General features: G+C 33.2%; 7 non-coding genes across 7 annotated transcripts; all 7 read right to left on the reverse strand.

Annotated features, from left to right (window-relative positions):
* Positions 1-1,237: 1,237 nt before the first annotated feature.
* Positions 1,238-1,319, reverse strand: TRNAL-AAG (transfer RNA leucine (anticodon AAG)). Its single transcript has one exon. It is a non-coding gene; the product is annotated as a tRNA-Leu (tRNA).
* Positions 1,320-2,660: 1,341 nt separating this feature from the next.
* Positions 2,661-2,742, reverse strand: TRNAL-AAG (transfer RNA leucine (anticodon AAG)). The gene has a single exon. It is a non-coding gene; the product is annotated as a tRNA-Leu (tRNA).
* Positions 2,743-4,083: 1,341 nt separating this feature from the next.
* Positions 4,084-4,165, reverse strand: TRNAL-AAG (transfer RNA leucine (anticodon AAG)). The gene has a single exon. It is a non-coding gene; the product is annotated as a tRNA-Leu (tRNA).
* A 2,763-nt stretch (positions 4,166-6,928) lies between these two features.
* On the reverse strand, positions 6,929-7,010 carry TRNAL-AAG (transfer RNA leucine (anticodon AAG)). The gene has a single exon. It is a non-coding gene; the product is annotated as a tRNA-Leu (tRNA).
* A 1,341-nt stretch (positions 7,011-8,351) lies between these two features.
* TRNAL-AAG (transfer RNA leucine (anticodon AAG)) lies at positions 8,352-8,433 on the reverse strand. The gene has a single exon. It is a non-coding gene; the product is annotated as a tRNA-Leu (tRNA).
* A 1,341-nt stretch (positions 8,434-9,774) lies between these two features.
* Positions 9,775-9,856, reverse strand: TRNAL-AAG (transfer RNA leucine (anticodon AAG)). The gene has a single exon. It is a non-coding gene; the product is annotated as a tRNA-Leu (tRNA).
* Positions 9,857-12,621: 2,765 nt separating this feature from the next.
* Positions 12,622-12,703, reverse strand: TRNAL-AAG (transfer RNA leucine (anticodon AAG)). The gene has a single exon. It is a non-coding gene; the product is annotated as a tRNA-Leu (tRNA).
* Between the last annotated feature and the right edge of the window lie 763 nt (positions 12,704-13,466).

Below are 13,466 nucleotides of genomic sequence, written 5' to 3' on the forward strand. Positions count from 1 at the left end.
AAAGTTCATTATTAAACATAGAATCGATGAGAAATTCATATTTTTTATTGAATTGCATTTTGTTTATTTTCATTGAAATAACAAAAGAAATTGAGATGCATGAAGTAGTAAAATATTAGTTCTGATAGGGCACATAATTACTTCATGCAAAATTAAAATTTGAATATCTTTACTGTTAGCAGATATCATTATTTTAAAGGTATGAGAAGACTGTTGCAACTATGATGAACTGTTTAAAACTCGGTGACTAATGCAGGATACTATCACCATCCTTTTTCAGTTGGTTAATATCTGATCAATCATGAATTGATGATAAATTGTTTTGAACTACTGCATGTGACAGCTTAAGGTGTGCTTCCACCAACCAAATGTAGCTTCTTTCATACCTTATATACTTTAGGAAACCACTTTGATATAAGTCACTGGATCTTCTCCTTTTCAGTTGGTTAATATCTGATCAATCATCAGTTGATGATAAATTGTTTTAAACTACTGCATGTGACAGCTTAAGGTGTGCTTCCACCAACCAAATTTAGCTTCTTTTATACCTTATCTACTTTAGGAAACCACTTTGTATATATCACTGGATCTTCTCCTTGGAGAATAAATATGGAAGCAGTGGGATTTGATTCCAGTGGCTTGAATAGCTCTGTCATCCTACAACCTGCTGTACACTTTAAAATATTTTAGCTCTCATATCTGGAATGTCATTCAAAACTTTACCCAAAGTCAGGAAAAGCTGAGATAAAATGCAAAAGAAGCCAGGTACATTTAACAAGTAATGATTATATTTGACTTAAAATTTCCTTCATTTAGCGCAACTGATGTATCCAAACAAATTTGAAGTATTATTCAAATGCCTAAAACAGACAGCTGTGAGATTAAAATCCAAAGTGATAGGAAAGTTAGAGAAATCGGAATATAAATCCATCAATTTATACCAATGAGTCACGTTGCCAACATTTCCATCTCTAATTGTATGATAAGACCACTCAGTAATTAAATATTAGTTATGATATTACTTCTAATTACTTCATGCCAACTTAATTTTGGCTCATCTTGACTGTTAGCAGATAACATTTTTAAAACATTTGGGAAGTCTCTTGTAACAATGATGAACTGTTGAGTAGCTAGAGGAATCTTCCACCAACAAATTTCAGCTGGGTAATATCCTTTCTAATGGAAAAAAAGAATCAGTTTGACATCAATAACTGGCCTACTTTTTGTATAATAAATATAGCAGCAGAGGGATTTGAACCCACGCCTCCAAAGAGACTGGAGCCTTAATCCAGCGCCTTAGACCGCTCGGCCATGCTACCACATGTGCTTATCATTAGGATAGCTCACAGATCTAGAACATCACAATTAAAGGGTTTTTTGTTTTAAAGTAGTAATTGAAAAGATGTCAGCAAAGGTTAAATGAAAGTTCATTATTAAACATAAAATCGATGAGAAATTCATATTTTTTATTGAATTGCATTTTGTTTATTTTCATTGAAATAACAAAAGAAATTGAGATGCATGAAGTAGTAAAATATTAGTTCTGATAGGGCACATAATTAGTTCATGCAAAAGTAAAATTTGAATATCTTTACTGTTAGCAGATACAATTATTTTAAAGGTTTGAGAAGACTGTTGCAACTATGATGAACTGTTTAGAACTCGGTGACTAATGCAGGACACTATCACCATCCTTTTTCAGTTGGTTAATATCTGATCAATCATGAATTGATGATAAATTGTTTTGAACTACTGCATGTGACAGCTTAAGGTGTGCTTCCACCAACCAAATGTAGCTTCTTTCATACCTTATATACTTTAGGAAACCACTTTGATATAAGTCACTGGATCTTCTCCTTTTCAGTTGGTTAATATCTGATCAATCATCAGTTGATGATAAATTGTTTTAAACTACTGCATGTGACAGCTTAAGGTGTGCTTCCACCAACCAAATTTAGCTTCTTTTATACCTTATCTACTTTAGGAAACCACTTTGGTATATATCAATGGATCTTCTCCTTGGATAATAAATATGGCAGCAGTGGGATTTGATTCCAGTGGCTTGAATAGCTCTGTCATCCTACAACCTGCTGTACACTTTAAAATATTTTAGCTCTCATATCTGGAATGTCATTCAAAACTTTACCCAAAGTCAGGAAAAGCTGAGATAAAATGCAAAAGAAGCCAGGTACATTTAACAAGTAATGATTATATTTGACTTCAAATTTCCTTCATTTAGCGCAACTGATGTATCCAAACAACTTTGAAGTATTATTCAAATGCCTAAAATAGACAGCTGTGAGATTAAAATCCAAAGTGATAGGAAAGTTAGAGAAATCGGAATATAAATCCATCAATTTATACCAATGAGTCACGTTGCCAACATTTCCATCTCTAATTGTATGATAAGACCACTCAGTAATTAAATATTAGTTATGATATTACTTCTAATTACTTCATGCCAACTTAATTTTGGCTCATCTTGACTGTTAGCAGATAACATTTTTAAAACATTTGGGAAGTCTCTTGTAACAATGATGAACTGTTGAGTAGCTAGAGGAATCTTCCACCAACAAATTTCAGCTGGGTAATATCCTTTCTAATGGAAAAAAAGAATCAGTTTGACATCAATAACTGGCCTACTTTTTGTATAATAAATATGGCAGCAGAGGGATTTGAACCCACGCCTCCGAAGAGACTGGAGCCTTAATCCAGCGCCTTAGACCGCTCGGCCATGCTACCACATGTGCTTATCGTTAGGATAGCTCACAGATCTAGAACATCACAATTAAAGGGTTTTTTGTTTTAAAGTAGTAATTGAAAAGATGTCAGCAAAGGTTAAATGAAAGTTCATTATTAAACATAAAATCGATGAGAAATTCATATTTTTTATTGAATTGCATTTTGTTTATTTTCATTGAAATAACAAAAGAAATTGAGATGCATGAAGTAGTAAAATATTAGTTCTGATAGGGCACATAATTAATTCATGCAAAATTAAAATTTGAATATCTTTACTGTTAGCAGATATCATTATTTTAAAGGTTTGAGAAGACTGTTGCAACTATGATGAACGGTTTAGAACTCGGTGACTAATGCAGGATACTATCACCATCCTTTTTCAGTTGGTTAATATCTGATCAATCATGAATTGATGATAAATTGTTTTGAACTACTGCATGTGACAGCTTAAGGTGTGCTTCCACCAACCAAATGTAGCTTCTTTTATACCTTATCTACTTTAGGAAACCACTTTGATATAAGTGACTGGATCTTCTCCTTTTCAGTTGGTTAATATCTGATCAATCATCAGTTGATGATAAATTGTTTTAAACTACTGCATGTGACAGGTTAAGGTGTGCTTCCACCAACCAAATTTAGCTTCTTTTATACCTTATCTACTTTAGGAAACCACTTTGATATATATCACTGGATCTTCTCCTTGGAGAATAAATATGGCAGCAGTGGGATTTGATTCCAACAGCTTGAATAGCTCTTTCATCCTACAACCTGCTGTACACTTTAAAATATTTTAGCTCTCATATCTGGAATGTCATTCAAAACTTTACCCAAAGTCAGGAAAAGCTGAGATAAAATGCAAAAGAAGCCAGGTACATTTAACAAGTAATGATTATATTTGACTTCAAATTTCCTTCATTTAGCGCAACTGATGTATCCAAACAACTTTGAAGTATTATTCAAATGCCTAAAATAGACAGCTGTGAGATTAAAATCCAGAGTGATAGAAAAGTTAGAGAAATCGGAATATAAATCCATCAATTTATACCAATGAGTCACGTTGCCAACATTTCCATCTCTAATTGTATGATAAGACAACTCAGTAATTAAATATTAGTGATGATATTACTTCTAGTTACTTCATGCCAACTTAATTTTGGCTCATCTTGACTGTTAGCAGATAACATTTTTAAAACATTTGGGAAGTCTCTTGTAACAATGATGAACTGTTGAGTAGCTAGAGGAATCTTCCACCAACAAATTTCAACTGGGTAATATCCTTTCTAATGGAAAAAAAGAATCAGTTTGACATCAATAACTGGCCTACTCTTTGTATAATAAATATGGCAGCAGAGGGATTTGAACCCACGCCTCCGAAGAGACTGGAGCCTTAATCCAGCGCCTTACACCCCTCGGCCATGCTACCACATGTGCTTATCATTAGGATAGCTCACAGATCTAGAACATCAAAATTAAAGGTTTTTTTGTTTTAAAGTATTAATTGAAAAGATGTCAGCAAAGGTTTAAAGAAAGTTCATTATTAAACATAAAATCGATGAGAAATTCATATTTTTTATTGAATTGCATTTTGTTTATTTTCATTGAAATAACAAAAGAAATTGAGATGCATGAAGTAGTAAAATATTAGTTCTGATAGGGCACATAATTACTTCATGCAAAATTAAAATTTGAATATCTTTACTGTTAGCAGATATCATTATTTTAAAGATATGAGAAGACTGTTGCAACTATGATGAACTGTTTAGAACTCGGTGACTAATGCAGGATACTATCACCATCCTTTTTCAGTTGGTTAATATCTGATCAATCATGAATTGATGATAAATTGTTTTGAACTACTGCATGTGACAGCTTAAGGTGTGCTTCCACCAACCAAATGTAGCTTCTTTCATACCTTATATACTTTAGGAAACCACTTTGATATAAGTCACTGGATCTTCTCCTTTTCAGTTGGTTAATATCTGATCAATCATCAGTTGATGATAAATTGTTTTAAACTACTGCATGTGACAGCTTAAGGTGTGCTTCCACCAACCAAATTTAGCTTCTTTTATACCTTATCTACTTTAGGAAACCACTTTGTATATATCACTGGATCTTCTCCTTGGAGAATAAATATGGAAGCAGTGGGATTTGATTCCAGTGGCTTGAATAGCTCTGTCATCCTACAACCTGCTGTACACTTTAAAATATTTTAGCTCTCATATCTGGAATGTCATTCAAAACTTTACCCAAAGTCAGGAAAAGCTGAGATAAAATGCAAAAGAAGCCAGGTACATTTAACAAGTAATGATTATATTTGACTGAAAATTTCCTTCATTTAGCGCAACTGATGTATCCAAACAAATTTGAAGTATTATTCAAATGCCTAAAACAGACAGCTGTGAGATTAAAATCCAAAGTGATAGGAAAGTTAGAGAAATCGGAATATAAATCCATCAATTTATACCAATGAGTCACGTTGCCAACATTTCCATCTCTAATTGTATGATAAGACCACTCAGTAATTAAATATTAGTTATGATATTACTTCTAATTACTTCATGCCAACTTAATTTTGGCTCATCTTGACTGTTAGCAGATAACATTTTTAAAACATTTGGGAAGTCTCTTGTAACAATGATGAACTGTTGAGTAGCTAGAGGAATCTTCCACCAACAAATTTCAGCTGGGTAATATCCTTTCTAATGGAAAAAAAGAATCAGTTTGACATCAATAACTGGCCTACTTTTTGTATAATAAATATAGCAGCAGAGGGATTTGAACCCACGCCTCTAAAGAAACTGGAGCCTTAATCCAGCGCCTTAGACCGCTCGGCCATGCTACCACATGTGCTTATCATTAGGATAGCTCACAGATCTAGAACATCACAATTAAAGGGTTTTTTGTTTTAAAGTAGTAATTGAAAAGATGTCAGCAAAGGTTAAATGAAAGTTCATTATTAAACATAAAATCGATGAGAAATTCATATTTTTTATTGAATTGCATTTTGTTTATTTTCATTGAAATAACAAAAGAAATTGAGATGCATGAAGTAGTAAAATATTAGTTCTGATAGGGCACATAATTAGTTCATGCAAAAGTAAAATTTGAATATCTTTACTGTTAGCAGATACAATTATTTTAAAGGTTTGAGAAGACTGTTGCAACTATGATGAACTGTTTAGAACTCGGTGACTAATGCAGGACACTATCACCATCCTTTTTCAGTTGGTTAATATCTGATCAATCATGAATTGATGATAAATTGTTTTGAACTACTGCATGTGACAGCTTAAGGTGTGCTTCCACCAACCAAATGTAGCTTCTTTCATACCTTATATACTTTAGGAAACCACTTTGATATAAGTCACTGGATCTTCTCCTTTTCAGTTGGTTAATATCTGATCAATCATCAGTTGATGATAAATTGTTTTAAACTACTGCATGTGACAGCTTAAGGTGTGCTTCCACCAACCAAATTTAGCTTCTTTTATACCTTATCTACTTTAGGAAACCACTTTGGTATATATCAATGGATCTTCTCCTTGGAGAATAAATATGGCAGCAGTGGGATTTGATTCCAGTGGCTTGAATAGCTCTGTCATCCTACAACCTGCTGTACACTTTAAAATATTTTAGCTCTCATATCTGGAATGTCATTCAAAACTTTACCCAAAGTCAGGAAAAGCTGAGATAAAATGCAAAAGAAGCCAGGTACATTTAACAAGTAATGATTATATTTGACTTCAAATTTCCTTCATTTAGCGCAACTGATGTATCCAAACAACTTTGAAGTATTATTCAAATGCCTAAAATAGACAGCTGTGAGATTAAAATCCAAAGTGATAGGAAAGTTAGAGAAATCGGAATATAAATCCATCAATTTATACCAATGAGTCACGTTGCCAACATTTCCATCTCTAATTGTATGATAAGACCACTCAGTAATTAAATATTAGTTATGATATTACTTCTAATTACTTCATGCCAACTTAATTTTGGCTCATCTTGACTGTTAGCAGATAACATTTTTAAAACATTTGGGAAGTCTCTTGTAACAATGATGAACTGTTGAGTAGCTAGAGGAATCTTCCACCAACAAATTTCAGCTGGGTAATATCCTTTCTAATGGAAAAAAAGAATCAGTTTGACATCAATAACTGGCCTACTTTTTGTATAATAAATATGGCAGCAGAGGGATTTGAACCCACGCCTCCGAAGAGACTGGAGCCTTAATCCAGCGCCTTAGACCGCTCGGCCATGCTACCACATGTGCTTATCATTAGGATAGCTCACAGATCTAGAACATCACAATTAAAGGGTTTTTTGTTTTAAAGTAGTAATTGAAAAGATGTCAGCAAAGGTTAAATGAAAGTTCATTATTAAACATAAAATCGATGAGAAATTCATATTTTTTATTGAATTGCATTTTGTTTATTTTCATTGAAATAACAAAAGAAATTGAGATGCATGAAGTAGTAAAATATTAGTTCTGATAGGGCACATAATTAATTCATGCAAAATTAAAATTTGAATATCTTTACTGTTAGCAGATATCATTATTTTAAAGGTTTGAGAAGACTGTTGCAACTATGATGAACGGTTTAGAACTCGGTGACTAATGCAGGATACTATCACCATCCTTTTTCAGTTGGTTAATATCTGATCAATCATGAATTGATGATAAATTGTTTTGAACTACTGCATGTGACAGCTTAAGGTGTGCTTCCACCAACCAAATGTAGCTTCTTTTATACCTTATCTACTTTAGGAAACCACTTTGATATAAGTCACTGGATCTTCTCCTTTTCAGTTGGTTAATATCTGATCAATCATCAGTTGATGATAAATTGTTTTAAACTACTGCATGTGACAGGTTAAGGTGTGCTTCCACCAACCAAATTTAGCTTCTTTTATACCTTATCTACTTTAGGAAACCACTTTGATATATATCACTGGATCTTCTCCTTGGAGAATAAATATGGCAGCAGTGGGATTTGATTCCAACAGCTTGAATAGCTCTGTCATCCTACAACCTGCTGTACACTTTAAAATATTTTAGCTCTCATATCTGGAATGTCATTCAAAACTTTACCCAAAGTCAGGAAAAGCTGAGATAAAATGCAAAAGAAGCCAGGTACATTTAACAAGTAATGATTATATTTGACTTCAAATTTCCTTCATTTAGCGCAACTGATGTATCCAAACAACTTTGAAGTATTATTCAAATGCCTAAAATAGACAGCTGTGAGATTAAAATCCAGAGTGATAGAAAAGTTAGAGAAATCGGAATATAAATCCATCAATTTATACCAATGAGTCACGTTGCCAACATTTCCATCTCTAATTGTATGATAAGACAACTCAGTAATTAAATATTAGTGATGATATTACTTCTAGTTACTTCATGCCAACTTAATTTTGGCTCATCTTGACTGTTAGCAGATAACATTTTTAAAACATTTGGGAAGTCTCTTGTAACAATGATGAACTGTTGAGTAGCTAGAGGAATCTTCCACCAACAAATTTCAACTGGGTAATATCCTTTCTAATGGAAAAAAAGAATCAGTTTGACATCAATAACTGGCCTACTCTTTGTATAATAAATATGGCAGCAGAGGGATTTGAACCCACGCCTCCGAAGAGACTGGAGCCTTAATCCAGCGCCTTACACCCCTCGGCCATGCTACCACATGTGCTTATCATTAGGATAGCTCACAGATCTAGAACATCACAATTAAAGGGTTTTTTGTTTTAAAGTAGTAATTGAAAAGATGTCAGCAAAGGTTAAATGAAAGTTCATTATTAAACATAAAATCGATGAGAAATTCATATTTTTTATTGAATTGCATTTTGTTTATTTTCATTGAAATAACAAAAGAAATTGAGATGCATGAAGTAGTAAAATATTAGTTCTGATAGGGCACATAATTAGTTCATGCAAAAGTAAAATTTGAATATCTTTACTGTTAGCAGATACAATTATTTTAAAGGTTTGAGAAGACTGTTGCAACTATGATGAACTGTTTAGAACTCGGTGACTAATGCAGGACACTATCACCATCCTTTTTCAGTTGGTTAATATCTGATCAATCATGAATTGATGATAAATTGTTTTGAACTACTGCATGTGACAGCTTAAGGTGTGCTTCCACCAACCAAATGTAGCTTCTTTCATACCTTATATACTTTAGGAAACCACTTTGATATAAGTCACTGGATCTTCTCCTTTTCAGTTGGTTAATATCTGATCAATCATCAGTTGATGATAAATTGTTTTAAACTACTGCATGTGACAGCTTAAGGTGTACTTCCACCAACCAAATTTAGCTTCTTTTATACCTTATCTACTTTAGGAAACCACTTTGGTATATATCAATGGATCTTCTCCTTGGAGAATAAATATGGCAGCAGTGGGATTTGATTCCAGTGGCTTGAATAGCTCTGTCATCCTACAACCTGCTGTACACTTTAAAATATTTTAGCTCTCATATCTGGAATGTCATTCAAAACTTTACCCAAAGTCAGGAAAAGCTGAGATAAAATGCAAAAGAAGCCAGGTACATTTAACAAGTAATGATTATATTTGACTTCAAATTTCCTTCATTTAGCGCAACTGATGTATCCAAACAACTTTGAAGTATTATTCAAATGCCTAAAATAGACAGCTGTGAGATTAAAATCCAAAGTGATAGGAAAGTTAGAGAAATCGGAATATAAATCCATCAATTTATACCAATGAGTCACGTTGCCAACATTTCCATCTCTAATTGTATGATAAGACCACTCAGTAATTAAATATTAGTTATGATATTACTTCTAATTACTTCATGCCAACTTAATTTTGGCTCATCTTGACTGTTAGCAGATAACATTTTTAAAACATTTGGGAAGTCTCTTGTAACAATGATGAACTGTTGAGTAGCTAGAGGAATCTTCCACCAACAAATTTCAGCTGGGTAATATCCTTTCTAATGGAAAAAAAGAATCAGTTTGACATCAATAACTGGCCTACTTTTTGTATAATAAATATGGCAGCAGAGGGATTTGAACCCACGCCTCCGAAGAGACTGGAGCCTTAATCCAGCGCCTTAGACCACTCGGCCATGCTACCACATGTGCTTATCATTAGGATAGCTCACAGATCTAGAACATCACAATTAAAGGGTTTTTTGTTTTAAAGTAGTAATTGAAAAGATGTCAGCAAAGGTTAAATGAAAGTTCATTATTAAACATAAAATCGATGAGAAATTCATATTTTTTATTGAATTGCATTTTGTTTATTTTCATTGAAATAACAAAAGAAATTGAGATGCATGAAGTAGTAAAATATTAGTTCTGATAGGGCACATAATTAATTCATGCAAAATTAAAATTTGAATATCTTTACTGTTAGCAGATATCATTATTTTAAAGGTTTGAGAAGACTGTTGCAACTATGATGAACGGTTTAGAACTCGGTGACTAATGCAGGATACTATCACCATCCTTTTTCAGTTGGTTAATATCTGATCAATCATGAATTGATGATAAATTGTTTTGAACTACTGCATGTGACAGCTTAAGGTGTGCATCCACCAACCAAATGTAGCTTCTTTTATACCTTATCTACTTTAGGAAACCACTTTGATATAAGTCACTGGATCTTCTCCTTTTCAGTTGGTTAATATCTGATCAATCATCAGTTGATGATAAATTGTTTTAAACTACTGCATGTGACAGGTTAAGGTGTGCTTCCACCAACCAAATTTAGCTTCTTTTATACCTTATCTACTTTAGGAAACCACTTTGATATACATCACTGGATCTTCTCCTTGGAGAATAAATATGGCAGCAGTGGGATTTGATTCCAACAGCTTGAATAGCTCTGTCATCCTACAACCTGCTGTACACTTTAAAATATTTTAGCTCTCATATCTGGAATGTCATTCAAAACTTTACCCAAAGTCAGGAAAAGCTGAGATAAAATGCAAAAGAAGCCAGGTACATTTAACAAGTAATGATTATATTTGACTTCAAATTTCCTTCATTTTGCGCAACTGAAGTATCCAAACAACTTTGAAGTATTATTCAAATGCCTAAAATAGACAGCTGTGAGATTAAAATCCAGAGTGATAGAAAAGTTAGAGAAATCGGAATATAAATCCATCAATTTATACCAATGAGTCACGTTGCCAACATTTCCATCTCTAATTGTATGATAAGACAACTCAGTAATTAAATATTAGTGATGATATTACTTCTAGTTACTTCATGCCAACTTAATTTTGGCTCATCTTGACTGTTAGCAGATAACATTTTTAAAACATTTGGGAAGTCTCTTGTAACAATGATGAACTGTTGAGTAGCTAGAGGAATCTTCCACCAACAAATTTCAGCAGGGTAATATCCTTTCTAATGGAAAAAAAGAATCAGTTTGACATCAATAACTGGCCTACTCTTTGTATAATAAATATGGCAGCTGAGGGATTTGAACCCACGCCTCCGAAGAGACTGGAGCCTTAATCCAGCGCCTTACACCCCTCGGCCATGCTACCACATGTGCTTATCATTAGGATAGCTCACAGATCTAGAACATCAAAATTAAAGGGTTTTTTGTTTTAAAGTATTAATTGAAAAGATGTCAGCAAAGGTTAAAAGAAAGTTCATTATTAAACATAAAATCGATGAGAAATTCATATTTTTTATTGAATTGCATTTTGTTTATTTTCATTGAAATAATAAAAAGAAATTGAGATGCATGAAGTAGTAAAATATTAGTTCTGATAGGGCACATAATTAGTTCATGCAAAAGTAAAATTTGAATATCTTTACTGTTAGCAGATATCATTATTTTAAAGGTTTGAGAAGACTGTTGCAACTATGATGAACTGTTTAGAACTCGGTGACTAATGCAGGATACTATCACCATCCTTTTTCAGTTGGTTAATATCTGATCAATCATGAATTGATGATAAATTGTTTTGAACTACTGCATGTGACAGCTTAAGGTGTGCTTCCACCAACCAAATGTAGCTTCTTTCATACCTTATATACTTTAGGAAACCACTTTGATATAAGTCACTGGATCTTCTCCTTTTCAGTTGGTTAATATCTGATCAATCATCAGTTGATGATAAATTGTTTTAAACTACTGCATGTGACAGCTTAAGGTGTGCTTCCACCAACCAAATTTAGCTTCTTTTATACCTTATCTACTTTAGGAAACCACTTTGGTATATATCACTGGATCTTCTCCTTGGAGAATAAATATGGCAGCAGTGGGATTTGATTCCAGTGGCTTGAATAGCTCTGTCATCCTACAACCTGCTGTACACTTTAAAATATTTTAGCTCTCATATCTGGAATGTCATTCAAAACTTTACCCAAAGTCAGGAAAAGCTGAGATAAAATGCAAAAGAAGCCAGGTACATTTAACAAGTAATGATTATATTTGACTTCAAATTTCCTTCATTTAGCGCAACTGATGTATCCAAACAACTTTGAAGTATTATTCAAATGCCTAAAATAGACAGCTGTGAGATTAAAATCCAAAGTGATAGGAAAGTTAGAGAAATCGGAATATAAATCCATCAATTTATACCAATGAGTCACGTTGCCAACATTTCCATCTCTAATTGTATGATAAGACCACTCAGTAATTAAATATTAGTTATGATATTACTTCTAATTACTTCATGCCAACTTAATTTTGGCTCATCTTGACTGTTAGCAGATAACATTTTTAAAACATTTGGGAAGTCTCTTGTAACAATGATGAACTGTTGAGTAGCTAGAGGAATCTTCCACCAACAAATTTCAGCTGGGTAATATCCTTTCTAATGGAAAAAAAGAATCAGTTTGACATCAATAACTGGCCTACTTTTTGTATAATAAATATGGCAGCAGAGGGATTTGAACCCATGCCTCCGAAGAGACTGGAGCCTTAATCCAGCGCCTTAGACCACTCGGCCATGCTACCACATGTGCTTATCATTAGGATAGCTCACAGATCTAGAACATCACAATTAAAGGGTTTTTTGTTTTAAAGTAGTAATTGAAAAGATGTCAGCAAAGGTTAAATGAAAGTTCATTATTAAACATAAAATCGATGAGAAATTCATATTTTTTATTGAATTGCATTTTGTTTATTTTCATTGAAATAACAAAAGAAATTGAGATGCATGAAGTAGTAAAATATTAGTTCTGATAGGGCACATAATTAATTCATGCAAAATTAAAATTTGAATATCTTTACTGTTAGCAGATATCATTATTTTAAAGGTTTGAGAAGACTGTTGCAACTATGATGAACGGTTTAGAACTCGGTGACTAATGCAGGATACTATCACCATCCTTTTTCAGTTGGTTAATATCTGATCAATCATGAATTGATGATAAATTGTTTTGAACTACTGCATGTGACAGCTTAAGGTGTGCATCCACCAACCAAATGTAGCTTCTTTTATACCTTATCTACTTTAGGAAACCACTTTGATATAAGTCACTGGATCTTCTCCTTTTCAGTTGGTTAATATCTGATCAATCATCAGTTGATGATAAATTGTTTTAAACTACTGCATGTGACAGGTTAAGGTGTGCTTCCACCAACCAAATTTAGCTTCTTTTATACCTTATCTACTTTAGGAAACCACTTTGATATACATCACTGGATCTTCTCCTTGGAGAATAAATATGGCAGCAGTGGGATTTGATTCCAACAGCTTGAATAGCTCTGTCATCCT

This window comes from Taudactylus pleione, unplaced genomic scaffold (assembly GCF_031769625.1).
Source record: "Taudactylus pleione unplaced genomic scaffold, aTauple2 ptg000016l, whole genome shotgun sequence".
Classification (NCBI taxonomy): domain Eukaryota; kingdom Metazoa; phylum Chordata; class Amphibia; order Anura; family Myobatrachidae; genus Taudactylus; species Taudactylus pleione.